Here is a 22,426-nt window from a genome sequence, read left to right on the forward strand (position 1 = left end):
CCTGATCAGGGCTGAATACATGCAACAATGACTTTGTTGGACCTAATGCCATGGCCTTGCTTATAAGTTGAGCAACATAGAATAATTTCCTTACTGTCTTAGTCTCATGTTGGTTGAAAGCCAGGTTACTGTCTACATATCGACCCAAATTCCTGAATAATGGTTCTACTCTTAGGAGTAAGTTATCAATGAGGTAATTTCCTAGGGTGGCTGACTTCCAAAAGGGTACTGTTATGCATTTCTTGGCATTGAGTTTTAAGCTGTGGCTTTGGCACCAGTCATTTGTCTGTGTTAGTCCTTTACGTAGGATGCTAGCATCCTGGGGGATTCTACAACTGCTCATAGTTTTCATTCGTTGTCAGATTTCATCAGCCAGAGTCAAGGTCTTTGGCACTATTCAACATGCAAGAATTATTGATAAACTTGTAAATCAGAATATAAAATAACCAGATTACTAGCTGGTTTTCTGACTGAACCCATCTGGTTAGATTTGAAGGTGCTACTTATGAAAGCAAAAAAGTTGCCAGTGGTGTTTCATGGAACTCAGCTTTAGACTTTCTCTTATTTGGCATACTTCTCAGTCATTCAGACCAACATTGCTGGCCTATGGTTATTTAAGTTTGCAGACACTTGTAAATTGGGTGGTGTTGTTTGAACTTTCACTGATGAGCAATTGCTCCAGCATACGTTAGACCATGTTAATAACTGGTGCAGAGAAAGTGGTCTCAAAATAATTATGAGAAAATATAGTGTAGTTAATTTTGGTACACAAAACATTTTTCAGTACAGTACAGGTGACACACCCCTCCAATCAGACACTGCCTTAAGGGGTTCTAGGCACTGTTGCTGATATTTCCTTGTTTTTTTTTTTTTTTTGTACCATCATATCTCTGCAGTAGTTTGGAAAGCCTTCTAACTGACTCATCTGATATACAAAGGCATCACCTCTAGATTCAAAGAAGTCTTAATTCCACTTTACTTTTATCTCATCAGATCTATTATTTAATATAATACCCCTGTGATGCCCACCACTGCTACCAGTATATGAGAAAACCAATATGTGACATACCCATGCTGGGCCAATAGTCAAGGATCCTGAATCCTTACCACTGACAATGGAGAGGGACTTGCACTTGGAATACAAATGGATACACTCAGTATTTCCAGATGCAGACCTCACTGCATCAAGTACAATTTTCCTTAAAAGCACACAGGGAACACACTCATCCCGGGGTCTGGACACCTCTATATCTTTCTCCCTCCAGGTCCCCAGTAAAGACTCCCCACTGGTACAGCTGTGGATTAGGTCCTCAGCTGGGTGTCCATGCCAAGTCCTCCAGCACCCTGTCTATGAACCTAGTGCTTCATGTCCCTGCCACAAGTAGCTGACACATACACACACACACACACACACACACACACACACACACACACACACACACACACACTCATTAAGATTTAATTTTCACACACACACACACACACACACACACCACACACACACTGGCACAGGCTACCAGATTTTACCCACTACACCAGACACCAGCTTAGTATAAGGGCCATGCACTGCTGCCACTAATTAATTTCAACAAATTTGCCCAGGTATATGGTTATATATTGCAATTGCTAGTCATTTACATTTATAGTATTTGAACAATGTAGCTAGGTCTTCTGGATATTACTACTATCCTACCAAATAAAACAAAATAAAATCACCACATAGATAAATTAGATCTCCACAGTGTCACCTTTCTTAAATATTAATAATAAAAAAAAAATAAAATAAGAAAAAATAATATATGAAAAAAGTTTAATACAGAGTTTCAACAGAAAAAAATATTAGCATCAACAAGGATGCTATTTGCGCAAAGAACATGATGCAAAGAATATTAATAAAAAAAATCACTATATTCCTGATTGATTCTAAAATATTTGATAGATAAATAATAAGTTACTTACTATTACTTAATAAGGGCTTGTGGTCAGTTAAGGGTCTCTAGTGGTCAAGGCTTCTAGCTTACTCCTGACTGTTTTCTTTCTCTTTGTATTGTATCTCTAGATACAACTTCCAAGAGGGCTGTGGAGAATAGTCACTGGCTCTCTGGGTTCCTTCAGTGTTCCTTTTTAAAGCTTCCCAGACAATTTTTTAAAGAATTAGCTACAATATATCTAAATGTTTATATGGCGAGGCCAAATGAGCCCTCTTTTCACTGGGTTAATGAACAAAGGCTTTTTTTTCTCCCTAGCATCTCCGGTCCTTTTCAGCACTGTGGGATGACGTTTTAATGGTTTAACAGCTCATTTGCATTTCCCTTATTTTTCTTAAAGCAATCTAGCTGGTTAACCATTCCTCTCCCAGTATCCTCTGTTAAACATATACATTTAATTCAGTTACAGTAATACATGTACATTTCTTTTCATTTCAGTAGGATTTTACCATTTTATATTTTTAGCAAACCCTCACAAATATATTTTCATTGCAAGCATCTGTACAAATCAGTTTGATATACAAATGACATACAGTTCTAATACATTTGTAACACAAACATCTTGTATAAATCACACACTTCCTTATCTGGCCTGTTTTTCCTTGTCAGGTCTCTGAGTGAAGCAGCTATGGTACTATAATTGGGGACAAACTTTCTATAAGTACCCCTCTGTCCCTAAGAATGCCCTCACCTTCTTTTTGGTAACAGGGGCAGGCCATGCCTGAATGGCTTCCACTTTGGTAGGTTCTGGCCTGATCTTACCACTCCCCACTTGATGTCCCAAGTAAGCTGCTCTAAGGCTTCATCTGTTCTAGGCATGGGGTAAGCATCTGACTCTATGGGGCTATTTAGTTTCCTGTAGTCCACACAAAACCTGGTGCTGCCGTCCTGCTTTAGTACCAGCACCACTGGAGAGTCCCAGGGACTGCTGGACTCCTGGATTAATCCCACTTTCAACATCTCCTGTATCTCCTCCCTCAGACTTTGTCTGAATCGCTCAGGCACACTGTAAGGGTCCTGCTTTATAGGTGTTTGCGGTCATGTATCCACATGGTCCTACATCAGATGAGTGCACCCTGGTTTCCCAGTGAACATGTCTCCAGACTCCTATAACACTACTCGGATTTCTCGAACCTGGGTAGGGGATAACTGCTGGGACATTCCTACCCCTTTCACTGAGGTGTCAGTCCAAGCCTCACTGAGGAGATCAGTCACAAGATACCCCTCAGATTTCTCCTGCCACCCACTGCAAATACTTAGCACGAGGGCCTCTGTATCATGGTAAGGCTTCATCATTTTATTATGGTACAATTTGTGCCCCTGCCTAGCAGTTCTGCCATGTAGTTAACATCACTAGTCTTCCTTACCACCTTGAAGGGTCCCTCCCAAGCTGCCTGCAGCTTATTGTGTCTGACAGGAATGAGCACCATTACCTGCTGTCCCCATAGCATACTCTCTGACTCAAGCATTCCTGTCGTAACAGACATTTTTGTGCTGTTGGGCTCCTGCCAGGTTCTCATGAGCCAAGCCCGGGAGTTTCCTAAGCCTCTTTCTGAGGTTTAGGACATATGCTGCAACAGACTTCCAGGAGGATTCACACTCACTTTTCTACTCAACACGAATCATATCTAGAGGTTCCCTCACCCTATTCCCATATAGCAACTCAAAGGGTGAAAATCTTGTGGGATTCCTGGGACACCTCTCTGTAAGCAAACAGCAGATGTGGCAAATATTTGTCCCACTCTCTCTTAAACTGGTCTGCACATGCCAGTAGTATGGTTTTTAGTGTAGAATTTAACCCCTTTGTGACAAAAGGGGGTTATGCCAACCCAGCTAGCTGGAATTTTGTAAGTAATTATATGCCTTTAGTGAATATTGAAATGATTTATAAAGATGCTTGTGTTAGAAATGCATTAGAACTGTATGCCATGTGTATATCAAACTGCTTGTACAGACGTGTGTGTTGAAGACGTATTTGCAAGGTGCTATTTGAAATATAACCACAGTATGCCCTACTGGAGGGGAACAGAAATGTGCATGCACTGTTGTAACTGTTTAAATGTATATATTTTAACAGTGGAAACTAGGATATAGGAGGTTAACCACAGTCTAGTAAATTTTAGAAAAAAACAACTGAAATTAAATTATTTTATGGTTAGGCCATAAAAGATGGCATCTTTCAGTTTTCAATGCAGCAAGAGACACAATCTCTATATTAGGAAACGTTCTGTATTGTCTTTAGGATGAAGTTATTACTAGGCTTGAAGGCATGAAAAAATGCAATTGTTTTATGACTTCCAGCATCTGCCAGAGATCTGAGGATAAATCCTTGTTTGTATATTTTTACAGGCAGAAACTAAATACTGACACTTTCATTAGTGGTTTTGGCCTGGGAACTAGCAGTCAGATGATGAGAAATGATGTCATTCTGCAAGCTGTCCCAGCAGTAATATTTTAGATATTAATTTGAGAAGTTTTTTTATTGTGACAGAGCATTCTGCATTCTGTCTTGGACCTGACAGCAACTAGAAGATCCATTCACCACATCTGCCTTGCTCTATTAGTAAGTTCTTAGGTTATAGTAATTCTCTTGGATACAGTCAGGAATATAGTAAAAATTAGTTTAGATATTTTTCTTTATTTATTTAAGACTGTCCTGCAATGTTGTTTTAAATATTTTCTGTGGTTTTGAATTCTGATGTCGCTGAGAATATATATTTATTGAACTCTGATGTCACTGAGAATATATATTTAGTATTGTCTTGTTCTTTTATAATTTATTATTAAATATATTTAAACCTTTCATTGTTGGTGATCTGTGTAGAGATGTTAAAGTCTTGAGAGTACTTGCATATTTATTTGGTGACACTGTGTGGGCCACTCATAATAGCCTTGCTGTTGGTCAAACTAGCATTTGTGTTAATATTAATATTACACAGTAAGATTGGACACCCTTTCTAAGAGCCTTAAAATAGCTGATAAGGAGTGATTGGTGGCAGTAATAACTACCTTATAGTCTGGGCAGAAGGGGGCATAGCTAGTAAACCTGTGACGGCCTTTCCCAGGTATGTGTGTGTGTGTGTGTGTGTGTGTGTGTGTGTGTGTGTGTGTGTGTGTGTGTGTGTAAATCAAACCTCAAAGTGTATGTGTCAGCTACTTGGGCAGGTGCACAAAGCACTGGTTGGACAGAGAGGGTGCTGGGGAGGGGGTCTTGGCTTGGTCACTCAGCTAAGATCTCATCTCTATAGCTGTGCCAGTGTTGGAAGTCATATTGGGGATCTGAAGGAAGAGTGAGAAACCAACCCTGGATTGACTGTGGCCTCTGTGTGCTCTTAAGGGAAATTGCACCTGATGCAGAGAGCAGCATCTGGAAATATTGTGTGTGTACCTATTAACCTCTTAGTATACATCTGCCGCTGGTGCCAGTGGTGAGGATTGAGACTCCTTGATTACTGATTGAGTGGAGGGTTGACACACTCTCGGCAAGACCATTAGTCTGAGGGTGATGGGGGAGTGGTCTTTAGGTGCTTCTCCCCACAGTACTCCCACAGACATGCCAGCAGGTCTGATATGAAATTGGCTCCTCTTTCGGTCAGTATTTCTCTTGAAAAACCTACCCTGCTGAAAATCTCTAGCAAAGCATTTGTCACCTTCTCTGCCTCAGTGGAGGACAGAGTCACCACCTCCAGGTATCTGCATAATCTACTACCACTAGGATATACTTCTTCCATGTGGAACATGGGATACTCAGAGGCCCCACAGTATCCAGAGCTACCATCTGAAACGGCTCCTCAGTCACGGGCAAAGGCATCAAAGCAGCTTTGACCTCGTCTCTTGCCTTGCCTATTTTTTGGCACTGCTCTCAGGTCCTGCAATAGGGTGTTGCATCCCTGGCAATCCCAGGCCATTAAACGTTCTGCATAATATGTCTCTTGGTACACTTTATGCCCATATAACCTGCAATAGGAATGTTATCAGCTATGGCTAGAAGTGCCAGACAGTAGGCTCTGGGCATTACCAACGGCTGTATTATCTCACCTTCTAGCTCTCCCTCAGCGGTCCAGTCTCTCTACAGTAACCCTTTGTTTGAGTATACAGACTCCCCTTTTCCTTAAGAATCCAGTACCTACCTAGCTACCTCCCTCAAGCCTCTTACTGTAGGGTCTGAGAGCTGAGCCTGTCTCAACTCTCCCTTTGTAACTCTTCCCAGCTCACCTTCCACAGGAAGTCTGGTATCCTCTGACAGCGGTGCCTCACTGTCAGCCTGGGTACTAGTATTCACCTTTGCCCTTGCAGTCACTCTGTCCAAAGGAACATCAGTACCCACCAGCAGCTGTGGCTCACCTTTAGTCTCACTGCTACAGGGTAGCTCCCTCCCTGAATTAGCCACATCACCAGTCCTGGCTTTAGGTGTGCCATCTGTCTGGGTCTCCCCCAGGCTACCAGACCCACATGCGTGTCTCCAAGCCTGACTGCATGCCCACAAGGTACAGCATTATCACAATTGTTCCCTATCAAGACATCTGCAGGGATATCCTCAAACACACCTACTTGCTTGCTTCCCTTTCCAGCCTTCCAGTCAAGGTGAGCCATGGGCAAAGGCATTTGGAATGGGATCCCTCCTAAATCTCTAACTGGAGTGGACTGCCCAAGCAAGTACTGCTCCTGTTTAACCACTCAATTGCTATATCAGAGGCTGTCTCTCTCTTAGCAATGGCCTGTTTTCCATCCACTAAGATCAGATATAAACTCTGCAGCTAGTTTTATACCCTTGTTGTCTCCAGACAACTTAACACTGGCATTCTGTTAGTCCCACTTGCTGTCTCCCTTACCTTTTGTCCCCCACGTTGCCTCCATGAACATCTATATGTTATATGGCCTCACTGGTTACATTTAAAACGTTTAATTCTTGATTCTGGCCTTGTGCCTGAACTAGTGGCTTCCCCTCTTACCAATGGACTCTGTTGGGGTGGTTTAGGCTGCCCACCATGGTTTCCCTTTTATCCATGTGTAGCACTGAGTATCCCTTTCCTGTGCAGTGATGCCCTGCTTGCTTAGGTATAGGTCTCCTTTTTTTTCCAGCTCATCTGCAGAGTTGCATTCCCTGTCTGCCAACCAGATTCTCATGTCCTCAAGCAAAGTTCTAAGGGCTTGTTCCCTCACCAAAAGGTCTGCCATCCCTTGAAAAATGGTGACCTGACACCCACTCAACAAAAAGCAGAAGCCAGCAACTGTGAGCTGTATGAACTAATTTAATTGGTTAAAAAATAAAAAAAACACAAAGATAACAGACCGGTTTCGGCTATGGTGTTAACCTAGCCTTCATCAGTGTAAATACTCAAAACACCCTGAGGTTCTTTTTATACATTGACATAATTATTCACAAAGTTTCATTGGTGAGCTCATGAATATTCATTAATATACAAAACTATAAATATTCATTAAGACCAGGCTGGAAAAGTCCACCTAATTTCACAATCCATTTCTTTTCTTTTATATTTAATTTTTTTTAATGCAAACTAGCTAATTAACAGTAGCTTTCCCAGTATCCTCTATTAAAACATATACATTTAAATCAGTTACAGTAATACACGTACATTTCTTTTCATCTCAGTAGGGTGCACTGTTGATGCATTTTAACACAAGCAAACCTCACGAATACATTTTCAGTGCAACCATCTGTACAAATCAGTTTTATACACAAGTGACGTACTATTCTAATACATGTGTAACACAAGCATCTTGTATAAATCAGTTTGAGATTCAGAGGGCATATCTTTCTTCACAAAACTCCAGCTGGTTATGCTGGCACTTGCCCATATCATCACAGCCCCTTTTGGCATGCATTTGTCTAATGTATCACTCAACTTGAGAGATCTGAGAGATTACTAACTAAAATGTTGTGGGTTCAGAAATCCTACTTATCAGGACAGTACAAAAGCCCTCTCTATCTGCTCTCACTGGCTTATAGACCCCTCCATGGGTATCTGTGTCTAGTCTTTTATGTCATGAAAGATCCAACCCGCTGTGACCTCCTCTTTTTTGCAGAACAAATAGTTTCTCAAATACCTGGTTAAAGAGCCTAAATCTCTCTATCCACTGATAAATAAGAGACGGTGGTGTGTCATGTTCATATTCCAGGGTATCCCCCACCTCTGTAACAAACTTCCACTCCATGTCAAGCAGAGTAAGCACCTTTGCCACCTTCAGGATTGGCCTAAAGAATTGGATGGGTGGCCTTACATTCTCCCCTGGACTGTGCTCTGTCCTTGAGGCTGGAAATAACTTCTGAGTATGGGTTATTGGCTAGGCCTGTAATGCTGTGCAAACTCATTGCAAGGTACTTAACTATGAAACTATGATAGCAAACTATGGCCCTTTGCCATCATGGCCTTTATGCTCATGTGAACTTTCTTCCAGATTTCTTTGGATGAGCAAACCCTGGTGAAGACTGGTGCAAGACAGTTGATAGAGCCAACTTATCAAAACACACACGTTCCCCCTCCCTCCACTAATGGTGTTAAAAGAGAGGATGATAATATTAGTTGGAGACAGAGCCATAACTAGGGTGGGGCGAAGGGGGCCTGCTGCTACAGGCACTAGTTGATAGAGGGTCTGTTCAGCTGGTGCCTGTGATACAGCAGTGCAGTGCTAGGATTTCATAAATGAATGCTAATGCTGCATTTACAGTCAAGGCTAGCACTGAGTAGGTGGTGACTGAAATGTAGCCAGCTGCTTGATACATTTATAGCAAACAGAACAGCAGCTTGTTACAGTTTGAATGCAGAAAATATTTTTTTAACCGTAAGAAGTAGTAGTAGTAGGCTGTGGGGGACAGATCCCCCCCCCCAATAATACCAAAGACGGACTTAAAAAATGATGGCCAAGCAGAGTCTGGAAAGGGAGATGATATGATGAGTGTTACTTAACATGTTGGCTCTCAGTGGTCAGCCCCAAATTCAAGAAGACATTCTTCCAAGACTCCTTTGATGGTCTAGTAAAGAGAAAGCCTTTAAATGGCCTCTAAGATTTATTTTCATATGGCAAATTACAGTTTTAATGCTGTAGATACAGTGAACTGATTTGTTTTGTCATTTGCCTGCTTTTGTTGGGATATCTGACTGTTTACATCTTATGTTTGTGGGAACTGTGGCAGAAGATCCTTAATGGCACCTTTAGGGATGAGATTCTACACTGTCTGTAATTAATAAGTGGTAGATAAGAAGGAAGGCACACTCCACTGTTGAGGTTGTATTTGTTTCTCTACCCATGCCAGATTCTTTAATGGGCTTCCAGTAGCTTAAAATACCCAGTCTACAAGTGGAAGAGCACTAAATCTAAGAATTTGTGTTTTTTTACCACCCCATAGTCACCACAGTTTTTTTGCTGAGTTCTCTAAGAGTACTTGAGTCATGGGCCGTCACGTCCTGTCATCCTGACTATTCTGAAAGTGTGGTGTCAGGGCTTCCTGAGGGGGCAGGTTCTTCTTGTGGTTTAAAAGTAATCAGAAAGGATCACTTCTTAAGTCGGTCACTCCACCAACCCTCTTTGCCTTTTGTTGTCAGAACAGATTATTTTGGAGGAGCGGACTGCTTTTTCTGAAAATTTAATGGGAGAAATGAATTGAGTGCCACACTAGAAACATATGAATAATTCTTTTTCAGACTCTGCCTTGTTCCTCAAAGGTTTGGAAGATTCTGTCTGCATTTTAGCAACTTCAGCCATCATATGTGGTGTGTATGGTTCCACATGGTAACCTGTCAAGAATGTGTTTACTGTCAGGGAGTCATTGATTTATGTGAGTAGAAAATAATAGATGATCCGATGTTGTCTTCTCTGTTTGGCTTAGTGTTATTGGATCTTACTCAGATCAGATGCCAGCCGAATCCTTCAGAATTCAACCCATCAGGCTCCACCTCACTTACCCATAATTCCCCACTCAACTGACCCTCATTTCAGGTTTGACACCATTCCAGTCAGCAGCTCAATCTGGCTCCACAGTACCTTATCCTTTTTGCATAGCTTTTTGCATTTTTCTCCCTTACCTTTCTAAGATAATTGTATTTAGAATAGGTTTAGTGTATGTAGTTAGGTAGCTAGATTAGGTTGCTGTTTTATACTTAGTAATGGGCCTTCTGGCCCTTTTGAGTTTGTGTAGTGTTTCTTTGGTGAGTCTTTCTGTGTTAGTTTAGTGGTTGTCCAGTCTGGTAATTGGTGTGTAAGATTATGACTCTTCTACTTTGTGTATTTCTTTATTGTATAGTGTGTTGCAATGCCTTGCCATTGGTAAGGGCTTTAAAAAATCTGTTGCTTGTGGGAAAAGCTGCCCTCTTAAGATAGTAAGTGTGTGTACTGTTTGGGGGCTGCCCGTCTCAATTATCTGTATTCCATCTACGAGGGGTTTAGGTCCATGGCAGTAAATGAGACTGGTGAAGTTAGTCCTTAAGGGCCATCTTCCAGTTGGTTCTTCCTCCTCTACTCCTTCAGCTCCAGGAGCTGGATCCAACAAACTCTTCTCTTCCAAGGACTCCAACACCGCCAAGGGGAATTGTAGTGGGTCCTCCTCTACCTCTGAACTTGGTCCATCTTCTGGTTTGCTGATTCCAAAGATGCCCTGGCCAAAGCTGTAACAGTGTTGGCTTCAACCCCTCAGAGCCAATTGCCCTCAGTGCCAACTGTGGGCAAGGCTCCATCTCTGGTGCCTAGCATTCTTAGACCTTTTTGGTTAAAGGGGCTGTTTTTCCCGTCCACTCCATCAGAGATGTCACCAGAGACTTTGGCTTCCATGGCTCAGTTCCATGTCTTCCTGGATCGCTTCTGACAGGAGGTTTCCTTGTACTTCAAGCAACCTTCCAAGCTCCCTCAGTGGCTTTGTCCACTCAGTCATTGAGGTTTGTGGGTAGTTTCAAAGCTACTGACTTTTTGCAGACCCAAATGCAATTAGGTCTGTTCCCTTTAGGTCCAGCACCCTTTCCTGGAACCTCAGCTCCATCACCCTGGGTTCCTACCTCAGCCCCTTTGTATCTGAGGTCCTCAGGCCCAACTGTATTCCCACCCATGTTGCCAGGTCTGACAGAGTTATCATCCTTAGTTCAAGCTCCTATCTTGGTCTCATTGACTCTGGCAGTGTCAGAGCTGACCAGACCTTAGGGCTGTGGTGTCAAGGTTAGCGTTTCTTGATCTGCGTCAATGATCCCAGCTTCAGAGTCATCCCTTCCTCTTGGAGCTTTGGCGTTCGATAGCTCAGCAGTGGACTCAATGTCAGATCGAGGAGTAGCTCCCCCAGACCTTGGCATGTCTCAGGTATCTTCAGAAAATGGGACTGTCAACTCCAGGAGGCCAGTGTCTGCATCCATCTTTGACATCATGGAAAGGATGATCTCCTCTTAGGAGATAAGACTGGCATCATCAGATGGTGCTCCATTCCCTTTCTCATCTGGGTCTGCAACCAGTCATCAGACTGCTCTGCAACAAACTATGACAATTTGTCTCCAATCCACTTCCCTCGTATGACTTCCCGCCTCTTCCTATCTCCTCCAGCTTCGCAGGAATGGGAGGTCTCCGGTAAGAGGAAGCACAAGAAGAAAAACCTTGACTCCCTGAGGAGTCTGTCTCTGAGGATACTGACCTCGAGGAAGGAGAGGGGGTCCCAAGTCTCCCTTGGATGATGCCTCCTTTGATGACCTCTTGGAACTTATTTGACAGCATGGGGGCCAAACCACTGAAGCCCCTTTTCAGGAGGATTCATTATTTTTGTAGGCCTTTGGTGTAGGCCCATCCACTTCTTGGGTGATTCCCCTTCTGGATGCACTCATATGCCAAATGTTTTGGAGGGTATAGAAGGAATCTGGCATGGTGGAACCTATTCCTAAGAAGCCTGACAAACTTTTTCCTCCTTCTAAGGCTTGAACTCATTGGAGTAAAGGTCTGGTCTTGGATGTGATCAAGGTGGCAGCCACCACCAAGAAGGAAATCTCTGAAGAGAGTTCCTTGGTCCTTCCCTCAAACAGAGATTATGAGGCTTTGGACCATCTAGGGAAGTGATCTTCTGCCTCAGCAACGTTCACTGTGAGGGCACTGAACTACCCTACTTAACTAGACTCCACTGTGATATGTTGTCTCTAGTAGCAAGGAATGTTAAGATGCAGCAGTATCCAGAGAGTCAGAAGACTTTGTTGTGTACCCTGTTGTCTATCACCGTTTCCGTGCGGCTCGTTTTGAATGCAGTTGATGGAGCATTCCGAGTGATTGGCTCTGGAATTGCCATGCATTGCCACGGTTGGATGCAGCTGTGCAATTTTGTGGATTGAGTCATGTTACCCTTTATTAATGCCCTTTTTGATGGCTCTTCCTTGTTTGGGCTAAAGATTAAGGACACTCTTACTAGTAGTGAACAGGAAAGGAAGACTATGATGTTCATCGTGTTACACTGCTGCAGTCATCACACTTGGGTTATCCTGCCGTCAGGTAGTCCCGCAGTCGGCCAGAGTTCCAAAGTCTTGGTCCGGTGTCGGTTGCTGTCTCCTCCTCCCTGACGTCAGTGCGACAGGGGTATAAAAGATGCAGCTGATGCCATTTTCTTCAGTTTTTCTTGCCGCGCGGTGCCCGAAGCAGAAGCAGTTCGCAAGTGCTGGTCGGCCTACTCCTGAGATTTTCATTCCGAATCCAGAACCAAAGTCTTCTAAAAAAGTTAAGTACCCTGTTGGGGAAACTTTTTCATGCCTCAGACCGATGTCAGTAAAAGTTAATAACTGTATTTCTTGTGGGAAGCAAATACCTCATAAGGATTTCCACTCCTATTGTATTCCATGCCTAGGCCCTGACCACGATGTCACTGGTTGTCGGTTTTGTGCTAAGTTTAACAAGCACACTATTAAACGTCGGTTTGATTTTGCCCGACATTATTTTGGTAGAAAATTCAATTACACCATGCCGTCGGAAATTCCGACGACCGCAATGCATAAAAAGCGCAAGGACAAGGACAGGCATCCAAGGCCCAAAACTGACGACGAGGCCTCTTCTAGGCCGGTTGCTGGTTCTCCGGTTTTCAGCGAGGTGCCTACGCAGCCCCTGATGACCGCTTCCACAGAACCACAGACCGCATCCGACTCCCACGTGGAGCTGGCTGGGCCTTCGGATGCACTAGACCTTCAGTTTACCGATCCTAAACCTACTGAGGGAATCAAAGTAGCTGAGCAATCCACAGTTACAGAGGGTGTTTTCAGACCTACCCAGTTAACCATTAAACCCTCTGTTAAGTCTAAGCCCCCCTTAAAAGCAAAGAAACAGACACTACTCTCTCCAGGACAGGCTTCCATGCCTAAGAAACAAATGCTAAAAATGGCCGAGGACCTAATCACCCTGATCAAGGGGTCCTATCCCCCTCCTGATAAAAGGCCAAGACAGGATGCAGACTATGAATCTTCTGACCAGGTGTCCATTTCATCCATTTCCTCTGACTCTACCTCGGACCTAGGATATTTTTTACTTCCTTATGAGGATTCTGATGCTGAGGAATCAATTCCGTCAGCCTCTCCGCTTGAGGATTATACCTTTGGGGAGACCTTACATACCTTGAGGGAGCATTTCCATTGGGAAGGTCAGGATTACTCAGAATCCAAGAAAAGGCTCAGAGACTTCCTTTTATTGCCTCAACACAGACCCCTTGCTATCCCGCCAGTTCTTGACATTGTGGATGATGTGTACACTGAATCCAGTTTGAACCCTGACTCCTTACCCCCAGCCCCAGTTAAACCAGATAGATATTACAGAGTCCCTGACTCTCACAAGTTTCTGTACAAAAGCCCTGTTGCTGACCCTGAAACTATTTCTCAGGGACCCAAAGGGATTAAGGCTTCATCAGCAAAAAACCCAGTTCCCTCTGACAGAGATTCCAGAGCTTTAGACAGAGGAAATAAAGGTATATACGTCTGCAACTTTAGCAATGAAAGCCTTGAATTGCCAGTTTCACATGCTAAAATATCAGCAATTTTTGATGTCTCAGTTGAAACAAAAGATGCTTCCAGATTCAGATCCTCCTAACTTAAAAGAAATGCAGGATTTATTGCATGCTGCTGAACAAGTGGGAAAACATACTTTGCAATGTGGGTTTGACTCCTTAGAGGCCTCATGTAGAGCAGCAGTTACAGGCTCTGTCATTAGAAGGCATGCTTGGTTAAAAGAACATACATTACCAGATCATGTTAAGGTAAAATTATTGGATGCACCTTTGCAGCGGGATGTGCTGTTTGGAGTTAAGGCAGAGGAGGTATTAAAGAAGATGGAGGATAAGGCAAAATCTATGCAAACGGTGAAAGATTTCTTACAGGTTCGGCCTCCTTGTTTTAGCAGAAATTGGCCAACAAAGAATTGGTCCTTTTCAGTCACAGACAGACCTCAAAGGGGCAGATACAGACGTCCAAGAGGTAGAGGTCAGACACAAGGCCCTTACAGGCCTTGACAGTGGGGCACACCAGGCCAGAAAGGAGAAGTCAGGCTTCAATCTTATAAAAAACAGACGCAATGACTTTCCACTACAGCTGCCAAACCGCTCTCTCTTGGCAGCCCCCTTAGGAGGAAAACTGGCACTTTTCTATCACAGCTGGCATTGCATCACCAAAGACAAATGGGTTCTCAACATTGTATCTCAAGGATGTTCTTCATTAGTTTTTTCTTGCCTCAGTGGTTTGCGGATGTCAGAAAAGTGAATCATACTTTGTGTATTCCTTGTTTGGGGCAGTGCAATTATAAGATGCTGAAGGTGGTTAGGCCTCTCCTTCTGTTTCTAAGGCTTCTCCCAGAGGCAGGCCAGGTTTAGCTTCTGTTGGCTAGTTCTACAGGATGGCAGAAGATTTAATTACTTTGATTAGAGGTTCTTTGCCCCTCCAGATAAGAGGCCCCAGAGTAGGGAGTTTTCAGATGTTTCAGAGTCTTGGCTGAAGACTTGCAGGAGTACTCTCCTTATTCGATTCTGATGCAGATGATTCAACTCCTTCTGCTTCTCCTCCAGAGGATTTTTTTTTTTTCAGAGACTCTTCATTCCATGAGGGAACATTTTAAGTGGGAAGGTCAGGACTTCTCTGATTCTCATAAATATCTTTATAAGAGTCCTAGGACCCCACAGGTGTCAAGGCCTCTTCGGTTCCCGAGAGGCCAGAGCTTTGGAGAGATGGGGGGGAAAAGTCTATACTACTTCCACCTTAGCTATGAGGGCTTTTGAATTGCCCAGTTTCACATGTTGAAATATCAAACTATCTTCTTTCTCAATTGAAGTCTAAGGTAGATGCTCTAATTTATCTGAACATGTTAAGACAAAGTTTTTGGTTGCTCTTTACAGTCTGATGTAGTGTTCCTTTCAAAGTGGGCTGATCTTGAAAGAAAATGACAAGGATTTTGGATGCTCCTTTACAGTCTGATGTTTTTGCAAGTTCAGCCGATCCTTCTTGCATGGCAGCACCTTTGGGAGGAAGGTTGGCACTCTTACCCAAGACAGATGGGGCTCAGGGCAAAGATCACTGGATGGTGACGTTCTTCAAGGTCTGGCTTCTGGCTCAGCTTTCTTTCTTCAGGCTAGGAATAATACAGGATCCTCCTTATTTTGGACGATTGCCTGATTCCCCCAAAGGAAAGGACAACTTCTTCATCATTTACACTATGTGATAGCAGTGCTAAGATGCCTGGGGTATTCTGTGAATGAAATAAAGTCCAGTCTAGTACCCTCTCAGGACATGTGCTTTCTGGGTGTGAGACTGAATACAGCATCCCAGATGGCCTTTTGACCCCGGACAAACAAAAATCTTTCTCTGTACTTCCATCAATTGTCTCATCAGTCCAGGCTGACTTTCATGGCATCTTAGACTTCAACATCTACATATCAACTTGAAGGAGATGTTAGCAGTCCAATTTGCATTAATAGCTTGGTGTTGGTTCTAACAGACAACAAATTTCAGAAATTGACAGTGTTATGGGAACTCCAGACATATTACTGAGAACTTAATCTGCCTTTGCCTGAGGGAGCCCATGGCCTCCTTTACCACCTTCACACACCTGCTGTCTCAGGAGGCATTCATTTACTCAATGTCAAACTTCACTCTCTTCACCTAATAGCCCATATTATGTTTTGAACCCCTGGAGATGTTTTGAATCCACGATAAAGGATAAATGGAATTTTGGATGTGGAAGGCCTAGTACAAGAAGGGTTGCAGCTCTGTTTTGAACTTATTTTGTGATTTTTTTGGGCTAGGATTGTTATGTTTCTGTGCCCTACTGCTTCCAATTTAAGTGTGGCTCTTTACTATTCTACTTGATTAAGGTTTCATGGGTTCTTACTTCTAGGTTCATGCTGCAGCAATTCTGCCTCACTATGACTTCGACCCACCATTGTTTTCTCATGATTTGTTTGTTAATTCCTTAGAGGCAAAAGAAATATAGACCCCCGTTTGTCTCGGACTCCTGTTGGGGATCTCCAATTTTTGCTTTGGAAACCATTACTCTAACTGCTTTTGAGCCTGCAGCTACTGCAGTTGAAATATTTATCATGAGCTGCTTTTTTCTGAATTGTTTCCTTACTTCTGGGGTAAGAGAGGAGTCTAATTTTCCATAGGATAGCTTTTCGCCTTTTTTACTTTTCCTTTATGCCTTTAGTACTTTCTAAGTGTCCTTTTAAACCAAACTATTCTATTGCCAATTTTTTACACAAAACCCCCTAAATTACCAGAAAAGATTTTGTAATAAGGGAAAAGATTTCAGGGAATCAAAGATTTAGTAGCGATATTATTTGAGCAGAGTTATTGGGTTCAGCATTTATTAGCAGTTTCAATTTTTTTTGGGCTTTCAGGGTCAAGCCTGTGTCAAACTTTCTATTATTCTTTTCATGAGTATTTTGGATTTGTATTTGTATTCATTATTTTTCTGAGATTCCAGCTGGGGGCAGCATTCATTTCTTAGGGGGCTTCCACTTTACTAGCTTTTTAAGGGGGTGCAACCATGGTATTTTGGGGCAGCTACTTGGAGTTCAGTGCATACTTTCAGTGTCTCTAACCTACTTTACCTTTTTTAAATTCCTACTCTACTTTGCTTTTACAGTGCATTTTGGCAGCACCTACTTTTTTGGTTACTCTACTTTTTTATAGTTTGCCTGCCTCCCTTACCTCTGCTTTTGGGCAACTACCCAGTGCAGTGATATATAGTAGATGAAGCAGTAAAGAAATGTTTTGTATAGTGTATGTAGTGTAAATGTAGATGTTTGGATCACTGCACCCTCCCTCCCCCCCTGTAGTTAGTAGTTACTGTGTGGGTTGTTGTGTTAATATATGGATAATATATATATTTGTACATATGTTTAGTATATGGTGGTGGTTTGTTTTGCTGTCTTTTTTTTTTTTTTTTTGTTTTAGGTCTTCTTTTATTCTCTTCTGACAAAAGAAAAAGGAAAAGATATGAGGTATGCGCGTCGTCATTGTGCATTTGTACCCTGGCGTCGTGTGTATCTAAAGAGCCGCGACACCGTCGTCTTTTACGGGTCGGCCGGACCCCGAGGACAGCGGATTACCCAAGTGTAAGGACTGCAGCAATGTGGATCTTCGAACATCTACATTTATGGTAGGTACAAAACTGTACTTTACAGGTTCCATTTTCACACCCTGCCAAGGCTAAAAGGAATGCCAAATCTGCCACCAAATCAATGGGCAGAGGCTCAAAGACAAATTACAACACTCATGGACACGAGAGCTATTCAAAAGGTATCACCACAGGAACAAGGACAAGGATTTTACTCAAGACTCTTTCTGGTTCCCAGAAAGGACAAAGCCTGGAGACACATTCTGGACCTTTCTACACTAAACACTTACCTGGATGTACTGAAATTCAAGATGTTGGCACTACAGCAGCTTCTTCCCATGCTGGGCAAGAAAGCTTGGCTCGTGACATTGGACCTCAAAGAGGCATACATGCATGTCCCTATCAGACAAAACTGCAGAAGATACCCCAGATTTCTAGCTGGTTCAATGCATTATCAATTCTCTGCACTGCCCTTTGGCTTATCTACTGCGCCCAGGGTCTTCACAAAGTGCCTGGCACCAGTAATTGCATTTTGCAGGCAAAAAGGAATTCAAATTTATCCATACCTGGACGACTGCCTGATTCAAGCAGAGAGCAAGGACATTCTACTAAAGCATCTGGCATACGTAAAAAAAGTTATTAAGTTGCCTGGGGTACACAGTAAACAGATAATATTCCTGGGTGCCAGCTTGAACACAACGGCCCAGATGGCTTATCTCACGCCAGACAAGCAAGGACAACTGATTCAATATTTTCAATTAATGGCAACAAAGACCCAACTCCCTGCAAGAAAAATTCTGCAGGCCTTGGGCTACATGGCATCTTGCATACTACTAATTCCATATGCCAGACTGCATATGAGGAAACTACAATGGTACCTAAAGAGCGTATGGTCTCAACACTGTCAAAGTTTGGAAACAGTTATACCACTAAATCCTTGCCTACAACAGGAGTTTCGTTGGTGGGCACAAGCTTGTCACCTCAACAAGGGACAGCCTTACACTCAACCCACAGCCAGGCAAACACTGACAACAGATGCATCGGATTACGCCTGGGGAGCACACATGGCAGGAAAATGTATCCAGGGCGAGTGGCCCACAGAGCAAAGACATCTCCACATCAATCAAAAAGAGATGCTAGCTGTACAAAATGCTATTATAGCTTGCAAGGACCTACTGCATTCAGGGCAATTGCTACTAAAGACAGACAACACCACAGTTATGTGGTACATAAACAAGCAAGGGGGGCACACACTCCTACCCCCTCTGCAGACAAGCCATGACCTTGTGGAACACAGCTCTGAACTACCAAGTTCATCTGCAAGCACAATTCCTGCCAAGAGAGAAAAACACACTGGCAGATGACCTAAGCAGAAACATTATGGACCCACACGAATGGGAACTGAACCCACAAATATTCAGAATGATAACACAAAAATGGTGGAACCCGGACAAAGATCTGTTTGCTTCCCTAAAGAACTGCCAATTACAGAAATTCTGCACAAGAAGCTACCATCCACAAGCATGGAAAGTGGATACCTCTCATTCATCTGGAAAAAACTACAAGTATACGCCTTCCCTCCTTTACCTCTCCTTCCAAAGGTACTCATAAAAGCCAGGCAGGAAGAGCCAAAAATGATCCTGATTGCACCACACTGGCCACGCCAGCACTGGTACCCAATCTTAAAGAACTTAACACAAGAACCACCCTGGATTTTGCCTCAAATCCCACAGCTGCTGACACAGCACAACAATCAGATACTTCACAGCCAGCTAAAGACCTTAAATCTAGCTGCATGGAAAATTCCTTAGCCAAGCAAGCAATGCCTCTCTCCAAAGCTGTTATGGATGTCATTCTGGAGGCCAGAAGGCCTAGCACCAGGAAAGCATACTCTGATAAATGGAAGAGATTCTGTGCCTGTAATCAAGCACACAGCCTTGACCCTCTTGTCCCAAACATTCCTCAGATACTGCAATACTTAACTGAGATGCTGGACAAGGGCCTCTCTTTTTCATCCATCAAGATCCACCCCTCAGCTATCTCTGCTCATTACAACATGGATCCACCATTTTTTTCTAATCCTTTGCTCAAACAAATACCTCAGAGGGGCTAAAAACATAAGACCGCCCTGTAGGGCACCCACACCAACTTGGGACCTCAACTTTGTTTTGGAAAAATTAACTTTACTTCCTTTTGAGCCAGCTAACACAGCAGAATTAAAATACATCTCTTGGAAAACTGCTCTGCTACTGGCAATAACATCAGCACAAAGAGTTTCAGAATTACAGGCACTAATGGCAGTGGAACCTTTCCTCATCTTCCACCAGGACACAGGGTTTCTTTACGAACTAACCCTACATTTATGCCAAAGGTGGTGTCAAGTGTGGCTCTAAACCAAACTATTCACTTTGCAACTTTCTATCCAAAAGCACAGAACAAAGGGGAGAGACTACTACATTCTTTGGACATTCACAGACAGTTACGCTTCTACTTGGACAAAACCAAAGCTTTCAGAACAACTGAACAATTATTGGTAGCATATGCTGCAGGAGCACAGGGAAAAGCCATTTCAAAGCAGACTATTTCAAAATGGATAGGACACTGTATACGTTTCTGCTATACCCACCATGGGAAACCTGTACCTAGCAGCATCAGATCTCACTCCACCAGGGCAACAGCCACTTCAGCTGCCTACCTCAGAGGAGTACCTACCAAGGATATTTTGAAAGCAGCCACATGGAGTTCTGTGCATACTTTCACCAAACATTACCATTTGCCTTTATACTCCAAATCCAGAGCTGGCTTCACTACTGCTGTACTGCAGGGCCTTATAGCCACCCCTAATGCTTTATAGCTCCAGCCTCCCTACCTCAGCTTTGGGACTCCACCCAAGTGTGATGACTGCAGCAGTGTAACATGATGAACATAGTACAGTTTTGTACCTACCATAAATGTAGATGTTTGAGTGTAAACACTGCTGCAGTCCAGGTTACCCTCCCTCCTTCCCCTCTTACTTTCTGGTACTTACCTAGGGCATCTACCCTTTATTACCTATGGGGAGTATTTGCTGGTAACTAAAAATGATTGTTTGCTTGGCTTTTGTATTTTTTACTAGCAATTTGAATTGCCTACCTATTTGGGGGCACCTGACATCTGGGGCAAGAAAAACTGAAGAAAATGGCATCGGCTACATCTTTTATACCCCTGTTGCACTGACGTCAGGAAGAAGGCGACAGCAACCGATGCCGGATCAAGACTTTGGAACTCTGGCCGACTGCGGGACTGCCTGACGGCAGGATAACCCAAGTGTGATGACTGCAGCAGTGTTTACACTCGAACAACTACATTTATGGTAGGTACAAAACTGTACTTTCGTCGTAGGAGTGCATTTTGCTACCCCTCAGCACACCTTTTCATGGAATTAGAAGGGGGAAAATGTCTCTTTTTTTAGAAAGTTGTAGCAGTCTTCCCAAGATGCTCTTTTAGAGGGTTCCTCCTGTGGCTGGGGTGGGGGGGTCCATACAGGACACCACCTGTGGGACAGAAGTTGTCTGCAAAATCAAGGCTGCCATAGAGCCTTCTCCAGCGCACCCTTTCAGCGATCCTGAAAGGCTGTCCAACTGTCCTGCTCTAGAGGCAGTCAGGAGTTACTTGACTCTTTACCCAGAAGGTTGAAAGGCCACCACCTCATATGCATGGGTGTTAAGAATGGTATCTGGAGGTTGTACCATTCCCTTTTTAGAAATTCCAAGGTTCCATCATAGACGTCTCCAAGGTGTTCAAACCCATCAGAGGCTGCAGGTAACAGTAGAGATTCTGAAGCTGCTAGCAACTAAGTTATCTAAGAGGTCCCTCCAGACCAATGAGTATCCGGGGTCTACTCAAGGTTCTTTTTGGTACCAAGGAAGAACAAGGACCTCAGGCCCATTTTTGTATTTAAACAAATTGAATCTTTTTGTGAAACAGACCAAGTTCCAAATGGTCATGGTGCAATCCATTCCACCTCAGTTGAGGAACGACAACTGGATGTGCTTGATAGACCTCAAAGAAGCCTGTCATGATATCAAGATAGTGAGGTGCTCCAGGAAGTTTCTGTAGTTCAGGCTGGGGGCCAGTCATCAATTCAGACCATTGAGGATCCAGGGTCAACTCAGGGTTCTTTTTGTTCCCAAGAAAGAACAAGGACCTCAGGCCCATTTTGAATTTAAGTAAATTGAATGCTTTTGTGAAGTAGACCAAGTTCCAGATGGTCACGGTGCAGTCCATTGATTTTATTTGTGTTGAGGAAGGGCCACTGGATGTGCTCAGTAGACCTCAAGGAAGCCTACCATCATATCACGGTAGAGAGGCACTCTAGGACGTTTCTGCACTTCAGGCTGGGGGCCAGTCATTGTCAATTCAGAGCCCTGCCATTCAATTTCATCTACCTAGGTGTTCACCAAGTGCATGGCAGTGGTTGCAGTCTGGCTATGGTTGCAAGGTTTTCAGGTCTTCCCTCACTGCTCCCATGAGAGTGTCACTAAACATGCCCAGAGATACCTTACTTCAGTTATGTGGTCAGTTAGGGATTACAGTCAGTATTCTAAAGTTGAGCCTACAACCTGTTCAGACATTAGAATTCATAGGTTGCCACTTGAGTGCTGTCAGTCAGATTGTCAAAGTCCCAAATTCCAGAATGATCAGCCTTTGTTTCCAGACAATTTTGGTGCTTGCCATTTCAAAGCCTCCAGTTCATGCAGTGTTGAAATTCCTAGGTCAGGTGGCAACTTCAGTAGGGTTGGCCCCTTTAGCAAGATGCTATATGAAGGCTCTCTGCAATGGTCATCCTTAGCCCATCCGATGGACTTTCCAGTAAGATTGGCAAAGGTGTGTCATGACCA

The 22,426-nt window shown here is 43.3% G+C and overlaps 1 protein-coding gene across 3 annotated transcripts in view; it reads left to right on the top strand.

The window, feature by feature from the left end:
• SLC30A9 (solute carrier family 30 member 9) overlaps window positions 1-22,426 on the top strand; it is a 1,654,027-nt gene that overhangs the window by 1,142,647 nt on the left and 488,954 nt on the right. The gene's annotated exons all lie outside the window — the stretch shown is intronic.

Source organism: Protopterus annectens, chromosome 2.part0 (genome assembly GCF_019279795.1).
Source record: "Protopterus annectens isolate FY-2018-M chromosome 2.part0, PAN1.0, whole genome shotgun sequence".
NCBI classification, from domain to species: Eukaryota; Metazoa; Chordata; order Ceratodontiformes; family Protopteridae; genus Protopterus; species Protopterus annectens.